This window comes from Manis pentadactyla, chromosome 5, assembly GCF_030020395.1.
Source record: "Manis pentadactyla isolate mManPen7 chromosome 5, mManPen7.hap1, whole genome shotgun sequence".
NCBI lineage: Eukaryota > Metazoa > Chordata > Mammalia > Pholidota > Manidae > Manis > Manis pentadactyla.
Window position 1 is genome coordinate 90,238,876 of NC_080023.1, and position 13,242 is coordinate 90,252,117.

Below are 13,242 nucleotides of genomic sequence, written 5' to 3' on the forward strand. Positions count from 1 at the left end.
TAAGTATAAGGTACACACTGGATTTCTAAAACTATGCATGACAAATATATATAAAAATATTTCATAAATAATTTTTATATTGACTATATGTTAAAGTCCTAATAGCTTATTTGGTTAAATAAAATATTAAAATTACCTGTTTATTACTCTTTAATGTGCTACTAGAAGACTTAAAATCACATACTTGGCTTGCTTTATATCTCCATTTTACAATGCTTTCGTAGAGAAATGGATTTAAAAATTTAGCTGATGCTGGTTAGCATTAGCAAAGTTTAGGCCACAAGATGGTGACTTGGGACAATATCAATTGCTTGGCATAAGGTACAGTGGAAAAGAAAACTCAACAGTAAGACAGTAGAGAGCCATGCCCATGGTAACAATCTAATCAAGGTCTCTCAATTGTCCCATCACTGAAAGTTGGCATTGGACAGGATGACTATTCATTTAGGAGGTAGGGGAAGATACAGCTAGATTTATTGCAGATTGAAAGTCTGATAATTCATGAATAAAAGCAAAGCAGAAACCCTGTGCCATGAAACTGAAGACTAGGTGTTTCTTATTCCATAAATCATAACAGTAGGAACTTGAACTCTAGGGGAGGCATGGGAGCAAGATGGGTCTAGTCACAGTGAAGTATATATCAGCAGACAACCCAAACATTCACACAATCACTAGCCTGTGCCTACCACAGACCCTGACACATAATAGGTATTCGGTTATGATAATGGGGTGAAGAAATAAATTAATCAGCATCAAAATATGTCAACAAGGAGCCAGAAGAACAACTGGGTTTCATGGTAAGCTAGCAAGGGTTAGTTAATTTGAAGTAAGTTTAGCCTCCTGATTCCTTTATTTCTGGCTTTTAGAGTGGCTGCTGTGTTATGAGCCCTGTGAAGGAGCATATACTGATATGGGGTTTACTTAGGAAATGTGATCCAGATTTTTAGATCTCTAATTCCCCCTCTAAGCTACTGTTTTCTTGTATTAAGTTGTTTATATTTGGGTTTTGTTATTGTTTTGCTTCAGTTTGTTTTGCATTGTTTTGCTTAGTAATCCAAAACCTGAAATAAGTTGTTTGATGGTTATGGGATCTGAATAGGAGTTCTTTAATGACACCTAGTTTATCTACAATATAATTTGTCTGGCAGGCATATACACCCAGGAATCAGGAAGTAATCAACTAGTATGATGAAGCATCAATATGGTTTCCTTAAAATCCATGCCATACAGACCATGCACTTAACACATATAAGTAACTTTGATACCAAGTTTATCTGATAAAAATTAAAATTAGAAATAATAATAATAGTTTTTGATCACTTACTGGATATAGCACTTTATTCTATGAAAGATGCATTATTTTCTTTCCTATTCTACAGATGAAGAAAGAGAGGGTTGAAAAGATTAGACTCAAATTCATGTGATGTGACTCCAAATCCGGCAGTATTAGCTATGATACTATGCCATGTCTATAGCAGATAAGCAGATCTGCTACCAAAGGTGGACATACCAGCAGTGTATAGGAAGTGATAGCTAATGACCAATGAATAATGCACAGCCTCTGCCTTTTAATATGCTTAAGTAAACTAATAATTGTAATACAATATGATTTATTGCTATGACAGAGACATAAAGTATAAAGAGAACTCATAAAGTAGCCAATCCAAACTGAATTTCGGAAGGAAGGGAGGTCAGGAATGGCTTCTTAGGGAAAGGGGCACCTGGATATGAGACTTAAAAAATAAATTATTCAGGTAAGAAGGATAGGAGTAGTTATTCAAGCCAGAACAAAAACAGTTCATGGGATGTTCAAGATGGACAAAACAGTTCATGGCATGTTCAAGACCTACAGATGAGTGGACACCACTGTACAAGAAGTGAGTGAGAAGAGGCTAGGGAGATGGGCCAAGGTATAGTCATGACGGCCCTCACATATTAAGTTGTATGTGGTAGAATAAAGGAGCCACAGAAGCATGTAAAGACAGTTACATGATTGGGCTGTATTTTTCAAAGGTCATTGGTTAGTGTGAGAAACAAGAACGGGAAGGCGATGACAGAAGACGCTGTGGTGATGATCCAGGTGAGCAGCTGAAGGGCTAAACCAGGTCTATGGCAAGAGGGACAGAGGATGCAGATGAGTCTGATGATGTCAGGGAGGTACAATTCAAGGCACAGTGCTTACTTGAACACAGGTGATGAGGGAGAAAAGGGTGTTATGTACGATGCTAAAATTTCCATTCTGGGTAGTTCGTTATGTGATGTCCCTAACCAACATGAAGAACAGGGAGAGCTCTTTCTTTAATTTGGATGTCAACCCTTTATTGGATATGCCATTTCTGAATATATTCTCCCATACTGTAGGATGTCTTTTTGTTCTACTGATGGTGTCCTTTGCTATACAGAAGCTTTTTAACTTGATGTAGTCCCACTTGTTCATTTTTGCTTTTGTTTCCCTTGCCTGGGGTGATATGTTCATGAAGAAGTTGCTCATGTTTATGTCCAAGAGATTTTTGCCTATGTTTTTTTCTAAGAGTTTTATGGTTTCATGACTTACATTCAGGTCTTTGATCCATTTTGAGTTTACTTTTGTGTATGGGATTAGACAATCCAGTTTCATTCGCTTACATGTAGCTGTCCAGTTTTGCCAACACCAGTTGTTGAAGAGGCTGTCATTTTCCCATTGTATATCCATGGCTCCTTGATCATATATTAATTGACCATATATGCTTGGGTTTATATCTGGGCTGTCTAGTCTGTTCCATTTCTATAGCATCTTACTATGCTGATGGACAGTGACTGTAATGGTGTATGTGGTGAGGACTTGATAATAGTGGAAGTCTAGCAGCCATAATATTGCTCATGTAATTGGACATTAATAATACCAAAATAAAAGATTTATAAAGATAAAAAAAACCCACCAGGCTTAATATACTTAAAAAAAAAAAAAAGCCCAGGGAGAAGCCTCAGAGGGAGAGAATTGGCTCCTTTTTTGACTTGCTGAGTTTGAGGCTCCTCGGTGGTATTCAAGAAGAGATGACCTGTGATCAGATAGATAAATAGTTCTGAAATACAGAAAATAGGTATTTGGTAGAGATATATATACATTTGGAGCCATGATGAAAGGAAAAAATACCTAAGGATTATACAAAGAGGAACATTAAAAGGGAGAGACACCTTGTACACCAAAAGATTTTTCTCCAGAGATTCTGGATGTGCAATAATGATTTTATTATACACTGCATTATAATTTACAAAGTAGTTAGGCAAAGAATGATTCATCTGACCTACAGCAATTCCTTAAAGGAATTAGTGTGTTATCATTCTCTAACATTACAGGTTAGAAAAACTGAGGTCTAATTTAGAGACTCCCAAAGGTCACCCAGTTAATTGGTAGTGGAACTAAGTCAAAATCATAATTTTCAGACTCTAAATCAAGGTCTCTTTCCACTAAGCCCAAAATTGCTATTGTTAATATTTGGTACATATTCCAATTTGGGGAGAATATGATTTTTGACTTGAGTTGGTGGGGCTAAAACATGCAAAAGAGCCTGGAATTTATCCATATATAGCAAAATTTCAGGATTTGGACCCATCGAGATCAGTGTTGAAATCACCTGCCTAGGCTTTTAACCTTTTATACCACCACCAAAAATTAAAAGTGTATCTGCAGTCAGACTGTCTTTCAAATGAATAAGTCAGCCTGGGAAAAAGCCAAAATTATCAACCTTCCAGGCCTGTGACATGAAAGCCTTCACATATTTTCCAACAAAGCACATTAAAAGGATCTTGAGTCCTTGAGGCTGAAAACAAACGTGACATTCTTCTGCATTCAATAATTATTTGCTCGTGAGCATTTGTTTGCCATTATTTTCTGTGGCCCCTTTGTAGGATTTGTGTTGAGATTTCCCATATTGACAGACCAAAATGAATTCATTGTAAATTCCTTTGGTGGATGACTAATACTGTTCTGAAAAATATATATAAAATAGGGGAAAGATAAGGATAGGCATAGAAGAAAAATACAGGAGTTGCATTCAATTAATCATATATTTTTTAACCATATGAAATTGGAAGTACAAAATTACTAAAGCAGAACTATGCCAGCTGGGGGGAGAAAAAAACGCCAGAAGCATATTTGTGATTGCTGGGATTGTATTCAAAAGAATACAAATATGGCTAGCACAATATTTTAAATGTTTGTAGTCTCTGAAATTATCTTATGGGAATGTGGCTTACAAAGTATTATATGGTTAACAAGTAATTTTGGCTGAGTTTATTAATATTCAGAAGTGTTCTAATTAACAAACTTAAACAACTAAATATTGGCTGAGCAACCTAGCTCCATTTTGGAATTTCGCTCCCTCCATACCAAATAACAACAAAAAGATGTTTGATCATTTAGCTTTTGCAGCATAACAAATCACCCTCCAAAACTTGTTTCTTTAAACAACAAACAAGGTGCAGAGACACCAGGAAGATAGCAACTGACCTCACAGGACAGTTCCTGACTTCACTCCCCTTCACAAGAACAACCCTTCAAAAAGAAGACACCACTAAAAATCCTAGAACATGAGGGTGAGCTTGAAGTGTCCCAGTGCATTACAGAGACCAAGACACACTGCATTAGAAGAGCAAGAGAAGCAGCTACACATTGTCCCTCTCCAGGCCAGCACAGCACCAGAGTTCTCCCCTGAGTTACCAGTCCTCTAGTGGAAAAAAGGGAACCTGGGGGGACAACTAGCCCCCAGCACTGTAGGTTGCATTGCAGGAGCCATGATCTTGCACCATGGAGATTTCAGGGGAATGTGCAGGACTCAACCCCTAGAATCTGGCTGTGACGGATAATGGGGGAAGGGCTTGCAACAACCAGCACATAGATCTTGATAGACCAAGTTTATACATGTAGAACCCAAGTAATAATCCTAACCAGTGTCTCTGCCCATCTGCAGAACCAGGGAAGTGGTGCCCTCTGACCAGGGAACTCAGCAGGGTGCATACCTGCCTGATTTGGATCCTCAAACAAGGAGTTTTGCTGGCCCAAGAGCCTGTTTTGCCATGTCCACACAAGGAGCTGAATCACAAGTGGAGAGTGTCTTTTTACCCCATCTGACTAGAAGGGCTGGTTACAGCTGGAAGCTGTGGAGCCCCAGCAGTGCTTAAGCCAGAGATGGGAGGCAGAGATACTCACCCACAGAGCACAGCCAGCACTGGGAGGAGAACACTCCCATGCTGTGCACAGGCAAGGAGATTTATTAACATCCAAGGCTGAGGGTAGCTCCCGACACCTCCCAACCTGAAAGCCTGTTTGGGAAATTGAAAGTAGCCTGCAGGGGCCCCTCGTCCTCTTGCCCAGACATGGCGCTGAATCACAGCCTCGCCTGCTGTGGAGAGTGTCTTCTGGTCCCATCCTGAAAACTGCGCATTAGTTGAGCTGAGAGGTAGGCAGGGAAGGCTGATAGTTTGCAGAAGGAAGCCTGTGGCCCTGTTTAGTCAGGAAACTTGGGGTATCAGTTGCTTGAGTTAAGACAAAAACAAAAGAGCTTTACAGGTTTAAAGCTTCTTCTCCCACTGTACCCAGGCAGAGAATCTAATTAGTACCACGGCTCATGGCTGAATATTGCCTTTAGCCTGTTCTACCAGGGAACCTAACAGCAGAAATGGGAAGCTGCACAGCTCATACAACAGCACTCAGTACAGTGGCACTGAAAAAGAGACAAAGCCTATGGCTTTCCCTGTCTGTGGAGTAAAACTGATAGCCTCACCTGACTGGGGGATTCAGTGCATGCTCTCGCCTGATTTGGGTCCCCAGACCGCAAGCTACCAGCCCTGGGCCCCTTACAAGGGCAAGGAAGCTAATTCAGAGCCTCACCTGCTAGTGAATATAATAGCCGTTACTGACAATCAAGTAAACCTGACCAGAGAATTCAGGCCATAGAGTCTATCCTATAGCCTCACTTGGACAGGGAACCAAGCTAGCACACCTATTTAACTGTTCTCAGCCAGTGGCACACTCCCCCAGCCACATCTTCAGAGTCAAACAAATGCCTTTTCCCCAAATAGACCACAATGGCAGTCCCTACTGCCCAAGGCCATTACCAGCAGACACACCCAGAAACCCAAACTGAACCAACTGGGGAAGAACTGCCTCTGCCAAGCAAACCTGAAAAGTGTAGAGAGAAGCCCGATTACTCAGACTCGTAGATACCAATATAAGAATCAAAGATCATGAAAAATCAGATAAATAGGATACCACCAAAGCATACTAATAAACCTCCAATAAACGACTCTATAGAAATGGAGTTCTATGAACTGTCAGACAAAGATTAAAGAACAATTTTCTTGTTAAAAGAACATATGGGATGTGAACAGTTCCCAGGAATGGGTTGTTTTAAATTGTCTGATTTCTCTCAGACTGTTCAAGTACAGTTGGACAATATCCATCATATCATAGATAAATTTTCACAAATGCCTAGGGTGCCTAACTGGTTTTCTTGGTTTCACTGGAGATGGCTGGTAATTATAGATCTGCTTTGGTTATGTAACTGTATTCCTATTATGTTAATGTGTGTGCTCAATTTAATTAGTAGTTTAAAACCTATACATGCTGAAGTTACTCTACAAGAAGATATGTCAAAGAAATAATCAATCTTCCCATGTTTTCTTCCGTCTGCTACTCCTATAACTTTTCTTCTTCCTTCCTAATTACAACCCTTAAATAGAATTCGTGCCTCATATCGAATTTACTGCGTATCATAATTCCTCCAAGTGGTAAAGATACCTCAAGACAAATGCTGGGCATAGAAGCCACAGGGCATAAATCTGCAAAGAAGTAAAAAGCTAACCTTTTCGAACAATATGGCTTCTCTCTCACTCACCAACTTTACATTTCCCTGTATGGCCCCAGAAGATGACTGGTTAGCCAGAGACGGGTAAGATTCCTCAAGGGAGGAACAACCTAAGACAGGCACAGTCGCAGGGGGGTCATCAGGTGAGAAATTGGGGATCAACAGAGGTGAGGCTTAGAACCTCACCCCCCCTGTTCTGAGAGAAATCTTCTGCATCCGTGGATGTTTTATTGCCCTTGTCTAGCTTGGATTAACACATAGTCCACAGGCACACACCTGATCATCTACATTTGCTCTCTTACAACACTAAACTATGTTTTCTACCTTTATCTTGCATCTACCTACCACTTCAGCATTTTATTAAAAATAAAAATAATAATAATAATAATAATAATAATAATAAAGGGAGAAATGCATCTACATTTGCTCTCTTACAACACTAAACTATGTTTTCTACCTTTATCTTGCATCTACCTACCACTTCAGCATTTTATTAAAAATAAAAATAATAATAATAATAATAATAATAATAAAGGGAGAAATGTGGGATCCACATATAAATCAAGTATAAAAATCAAATGAGTACTCATATTTGAACTGTTTATAGTTCATAATGCATGAGCAAAACCAAAAGTTTCTGTGATGACTGCCCTTGTACTGTTCACCATGTAACTTATTCACTATGTAAGAATTTGTTCTCCATGTAAGAACTTGTTTGTTATGCTTCAGAAGATTGGAGACTGACGAAAATTAGGCTTGGGGTGGATTAATGATTGTGCATTGAGCATTGACTCCCCTATACAGAATTTTATTGTTGTTAATGACCATTTGATCAATAAATATGAGAGATGCCCTCTCAAAAAAAAAAAAAAGTATTTGCAGAGGCCTCTGAAACAAATCTACCTAATACCCAAACATGTTTTAAATCTCTGTGAAACATTAGAAATTTCATTCCTGCCAGAAATCAAAGTATCCTTTTTAGGAATATCATTAAGATGAACTGTAAATGCTCCAAAAATAAACTGTTCAATAAACTGCCTCACTCTGCCACAAAAAAAAAAAGAACAATTTTCTTAAGGGAGCTTAGTTAACTATAAGAAAACAGACAAGTAAATGAAATCAGGAAAACAGTGGAACAAAACAATAAGTTCAGTAAGGAAATAGGAAAGAAGGAAGGAAGAGAGCAGAAAAGGGAGAGAGAGAGAGAGAAGGAAGGAAAGAAGGAAGGGAGGGAGGGAGGGACGAAACCTATACATTAACTAAACTGAAGAAAAGAGAGTTTCAATCTGAGACTCAACCATGCAGAGAAAAAGTGAAAAAGAATGAAGAGAACCTATAGGAACTGGGGCCCAGTGAAAAGAAGCAATATTCACATTATGGGAATTCTAGAAGGAGAAGAGAAAGGGACAGAAAGTATCTTTAAAGCAATAATGGCTGAAAACTTCCTGAACTTGGGCAGAGAAATGGACATCCAGATCCATGAGGCCCAAGGGCCCCCAGTAGCTTGAAGCAGAATAGAGGTACAATGAGACACATTATAATAAGACTGTCAAAATTCAAACACAAAGAAGGAATTTTAGAAGCAGCAAGATAAAAAAGAAAAGTTGCATACAAGGGACCCCATAAGACTAGTGGTAGATTTCTCAACAGAAAGTATCAGGCCAGGAGAGAATGGGGTGACATATTCAAAATACAGAAAGACAGTAAGCATCATCCACAAATCCTGTACCTGGCAATGCTGCCCTTTAGAATAAACCCAGATTAAGACTTTCCTAAGCAAACAAAAGCTGAAGGAGCTCATTATCACTAAGCCAGCCCTATAAGAAATGCTTAAAGGAGTTCTTTGAGTGAGGGTCAAACAAAGAATGTAATTTACAATCATAAAAACATTAAAAGGTAACATAAATCTCACTGGCGATAGTAAATACATAAGGATAGTTAGACTTATCAATATGGTAATAATAGTAGTGCATAATTGATTTACATCTCTAGTTTAAAAGATAAAAAATAAAGACAGTAAAAATAACTACAATAATCCATTATTACTTATACAACATTTTTAAAATATAAATTGTAATAGCAGTAACCTAAAATATCAGGGTGAAGAGAAGCAGAAGTTTACCAATTCTATTGAGGTAAGTTGTTATCAGTTTAAAAGTAGGGTTTTATAAGCTTAAGATATTTTATGTAAGCCTCATGTTATCCAAGGAAAATTCTTTAGTAATTACACAAAAGACTTGATAAAGTCAAAGCATACTGATACCGAAAGACAGTGGGATAAGAAACAAGGAAAAATAGGTCTGAAAAACAACCAGAAAATAATAGGCAAAATGGCAATAGCATATCAATGAATATTTTAAATGTAAGCAGACTGAATTCTCCAATTAAAAGACATAGAATGGCTGAATAAATTTTTAAAAAAGATCCAACTATATGCCTATAGGAGACTCACTTTAGCCTTAAAGACACACACACAGACTGATAATGTGGGGACAGAAAAGACTTTGCAAGCAAATGGTAACCACAAAAAAGCAGGACAGTTATACTTGTATCCACCATAAAATGCTGAGACAAAGAAGGTTATCATATAATGATCTAAGGGTCAATACATCAAGAAGACATAATAATTGTAAATAATTATGTGCACAATGTTGGAGCACCTAAATATATAAGCAAAAGCTAAAAAGAGTAATAAGTAGTAATACAATATCAGTTGGGGACTTTAATATCCCATTCTCAATAATAGATAGATCATCCAGACAGCAAATCCACAAGAAAACAGAAGATTTGGACAAGACTATAAAACAAGTGAGCCTAACAGACATACACAGAATATTCTATCCAGCAACAACAGAATAGACATTCTTCTCAGAGCGTATGGATTATTCATATGTAGACTACATATTAGGCCACAACACAAGTCTTAAAAAATTCAAGATTAAAATCATACCAAATATCTTCTCTGACCACAATGGCATGAAACTAGTAATCAACAACAAAAGGAAAACTAGAAAATTCATGAACATCTGGAAAATAAACAATGCTCTCCTGAACAACTGATGGATCAAAGAAATTAAATGAGGAAAAAAAAAGTTTCTTGAAACAAACAAAAATGGAAACATAATACACCAGAACTTATGAGATATAGTAAAAGCAGTCATAAGAGAGAAATTCATAGCAATAAATGCCTACATTAGGAAGCAAAAAAGACCCCAAATAACAATCTAAACCTATACTTTAAGGAGCTAGAAAAAGAACAGGCTGAGGCCAAAATTAGCAGAAGAAAGGAAATCATATAGAGCAGAAATAAATGAAATAGAGGAGAGAAAAGTGATAGAAAAGATAAACTAAATTATGAGTTGGTTCTTTGAAAAGATAAATAAAATTGGCAAATCCTTAGCTAGACTAACCAAGGAAAAAAAGAGAAAGGACCCAAATCAACAAAAGTATAAATAAAAAAGAGACATTACAACTGATAACACAGAAATTTAAAGGACTAAAAGAGGCTACTATGAACAACTATATACCAACAAATTGAACAGTCTAGAAGAAATTGAAAAAGTCTTCAAAACATAAAACTTACCAAGAATGAATCACAAAGAAATAGAAAATATAAATAGACCATATATTAGTAAGGATAATGAATTGGTAGTCAAAAACTTCCCAACAAAGAAAATCCCAGGACCAAGTAGCTTTACCGGTAAATTTACAAAACACTTAAAGCAGAATTAACACCAATCCTTCTCAAAGTCTTCCAAAATATCAAGGAGAAGTGAATACTCCCACACCCATTTTATGAGGACTGCATTATCTTGATACCAAAGCTAGAAAAGGACACTCCTGGACACTACTGTCATTTCTAACAGTATCAAAAATAATAAAATTCTTAGGAATAAATTCAATGAAGGGGGTCAAGGTCTCTATTCTGAAAACTATAAGACATTGATCAAAGAAATTGAAGAAGCCATAAATAAATGGAAGGGATCTCATGCTCATGGATTGGAAAAATTAATATTGTTAAGACACCCATACAACCAAAGGTCATGTGCAGATTCAGTGCCATCTATATCAAGAGCCCCATGGAATTTTTTAAAAAGTAGAAAAATCCTGCTAAAATGTATGTGGAACCAAAGACCCCAAATAGCCACAGGTACCCTGAGAAACAAGAGCAAAGCAGGAGGCATTACACTTACTGATTTCCAGCTATAGTCATCGAAAGAGTACGTTACTGACTTAAAAAGACACATAGACCAATGGAACAGAATTGAGAGCCCAGAAAAATACCCAAGTTTATATGGTCAACTAATATTTGACAAGGAAGCCAAGAACACTCAATGGAGTAAAGACATTCTTTTCAGTACATGGTGCTGGGATAATCAGATACTCACATGTAAGCATACACCTATATCTCACAGCACCAACAGAAATTAACTCAAAATGGATTAAAGACATAAAAATGTGAGACCTGAAACCATGAAACACTAGAAGAAAGGAGGAATAAAACGCTCCTTGACATGAGTCTTAGCAATGATCTTTTGGATTTGATAACTAAAAAGCACAAGTAACAAAGTGAATAACAAGTGGGACTATATCAAACTAAAAAGCTTCTGCACAGCAAAAAAACCACTAACAAAGTGAACAGACAACCCACAGGAGGGGAAAATATATTTACAAACCATATACCTCAGAAGAGGTTAATGTCAAAAATATGTAAAGAACTCATACAACTCAATGACAAAAAAGCAAATAACCCAATAAGAAAATGGGCAAAGAACCTGAACAGACGTTTTCCCCAGGCAATATGAAAGGCCAACAGATACATAAAAAGACACTCAATGTCACTAGTCATTAGGGAAATGCAAATTAAAACTACAATGAGATGTCACCTCATACTTGTTAGAAGGGCCATCATCAAAAAGACAAGAAAAAAATAAATGCTGGCATGGATGTGGAGAAAAGGGAAACCTTGTGCACTGTGGTGGAAATGTAAATTGGTGTAGCCACTAAGGAAAACAGTATGGAGTATCTTCAAAAAACTAAAAATAGAACTAGCATATGAGAATATATCCAAAGGAAACAAAACCACTAATTGGAAAACTTATCTGCACCCTCATTTTCACAGCAGCATTACTTACAAAAGCCAAAACATGGAAGCTTACATATCCATTGATAGATTAATGGATAAAGAGGTTGTGGAATATATATCTATATGATGAAATATCATTAATCCATTAAAAACAAAAAAGAAAATCCTACCATTTGCAATAACATGAATGGACCTTCAAGGCATGCTCAGTGAAATAAGTCAGACAGAGAAAGACAATACTGTATGATTTCACTTATTATGGAATCTTTAAAAAACAAAACAAAACCACTCATAGATTGTATGACTTATGGTTACCAGAGGTAGGGCAGGAAGGTAATCGGAGGGAGGTGATGAAAAGGTACAAACTTCCAGTTCACTAAGTACTAGGGATGAAATGTACAACATGAGGCCTATAGCTGACACTGCTGTATGATGTAGAGGAAAGTGGTTAAGAGAATAAATCATATGAGTTCTCATCACAAGAATAATTTTTTTCCTTTTTCTTTCCTTTCTTTGTATTGTATCTACACAAGAAGTGGATTTAGCTGGAAGTATGGTGGTCATCATTTCACAATATATACAAATCAAATCATCATGCTGTATACCTTAAACTTATACAGTGAAGTATGTCATTTTTATTTCTCAATAAATCTGGAAAAACAAAAACAAAGAAAACCATTTATTTAGCTCAAGATTCTGAGGGTCATCTGTGCCATTCTGATCTGAGACAGTTTGGCTAATCTCCCTTAGATTCTTCTATGCGTTTGTGTTTAGCTGGTTTGTGTGTAGCTGGCTATATGATTGAGCATCTTTCACTCACATGTCTGGCATTGACAGGCTAGCAACCAGGATACTGGGGCAACTGGGCCATATATTGTTCATTTCTGGCTGTCTAGCCTAGATTTCTAGATATAGTGGCCACAGAGTTCCAATAAGAGCAAGAAAGAACAGACCTCACTGTGCAAGTGCTTTTCATGCCATTGCTTACACCATATTTGCTAACATCCCATTGAACAAAGCGAACACTTGGCAAGGCCCAGAGTCAAGAGGTAGGGAAATAAACGACACCTTCCTATTAGGAGTTGCTGCAAAGCCCACGTTGAAAAAAGGTGGCCCTACCAAGATGAAGAGAATCAGTGGCAATCTACTACAAAGTCAAAGCCTAATACAAAATCTTCAAAACCAAACTACCCTGAGGAGAAACCCACGAGGCTGCAGCAACGCTGAGCCCCTGACCCAGCCGCACCCACCACAGTGCAAACTGCTGAGATGGAGTCATGAGAATTCTTATTAATGTCCCAAATCTAGACA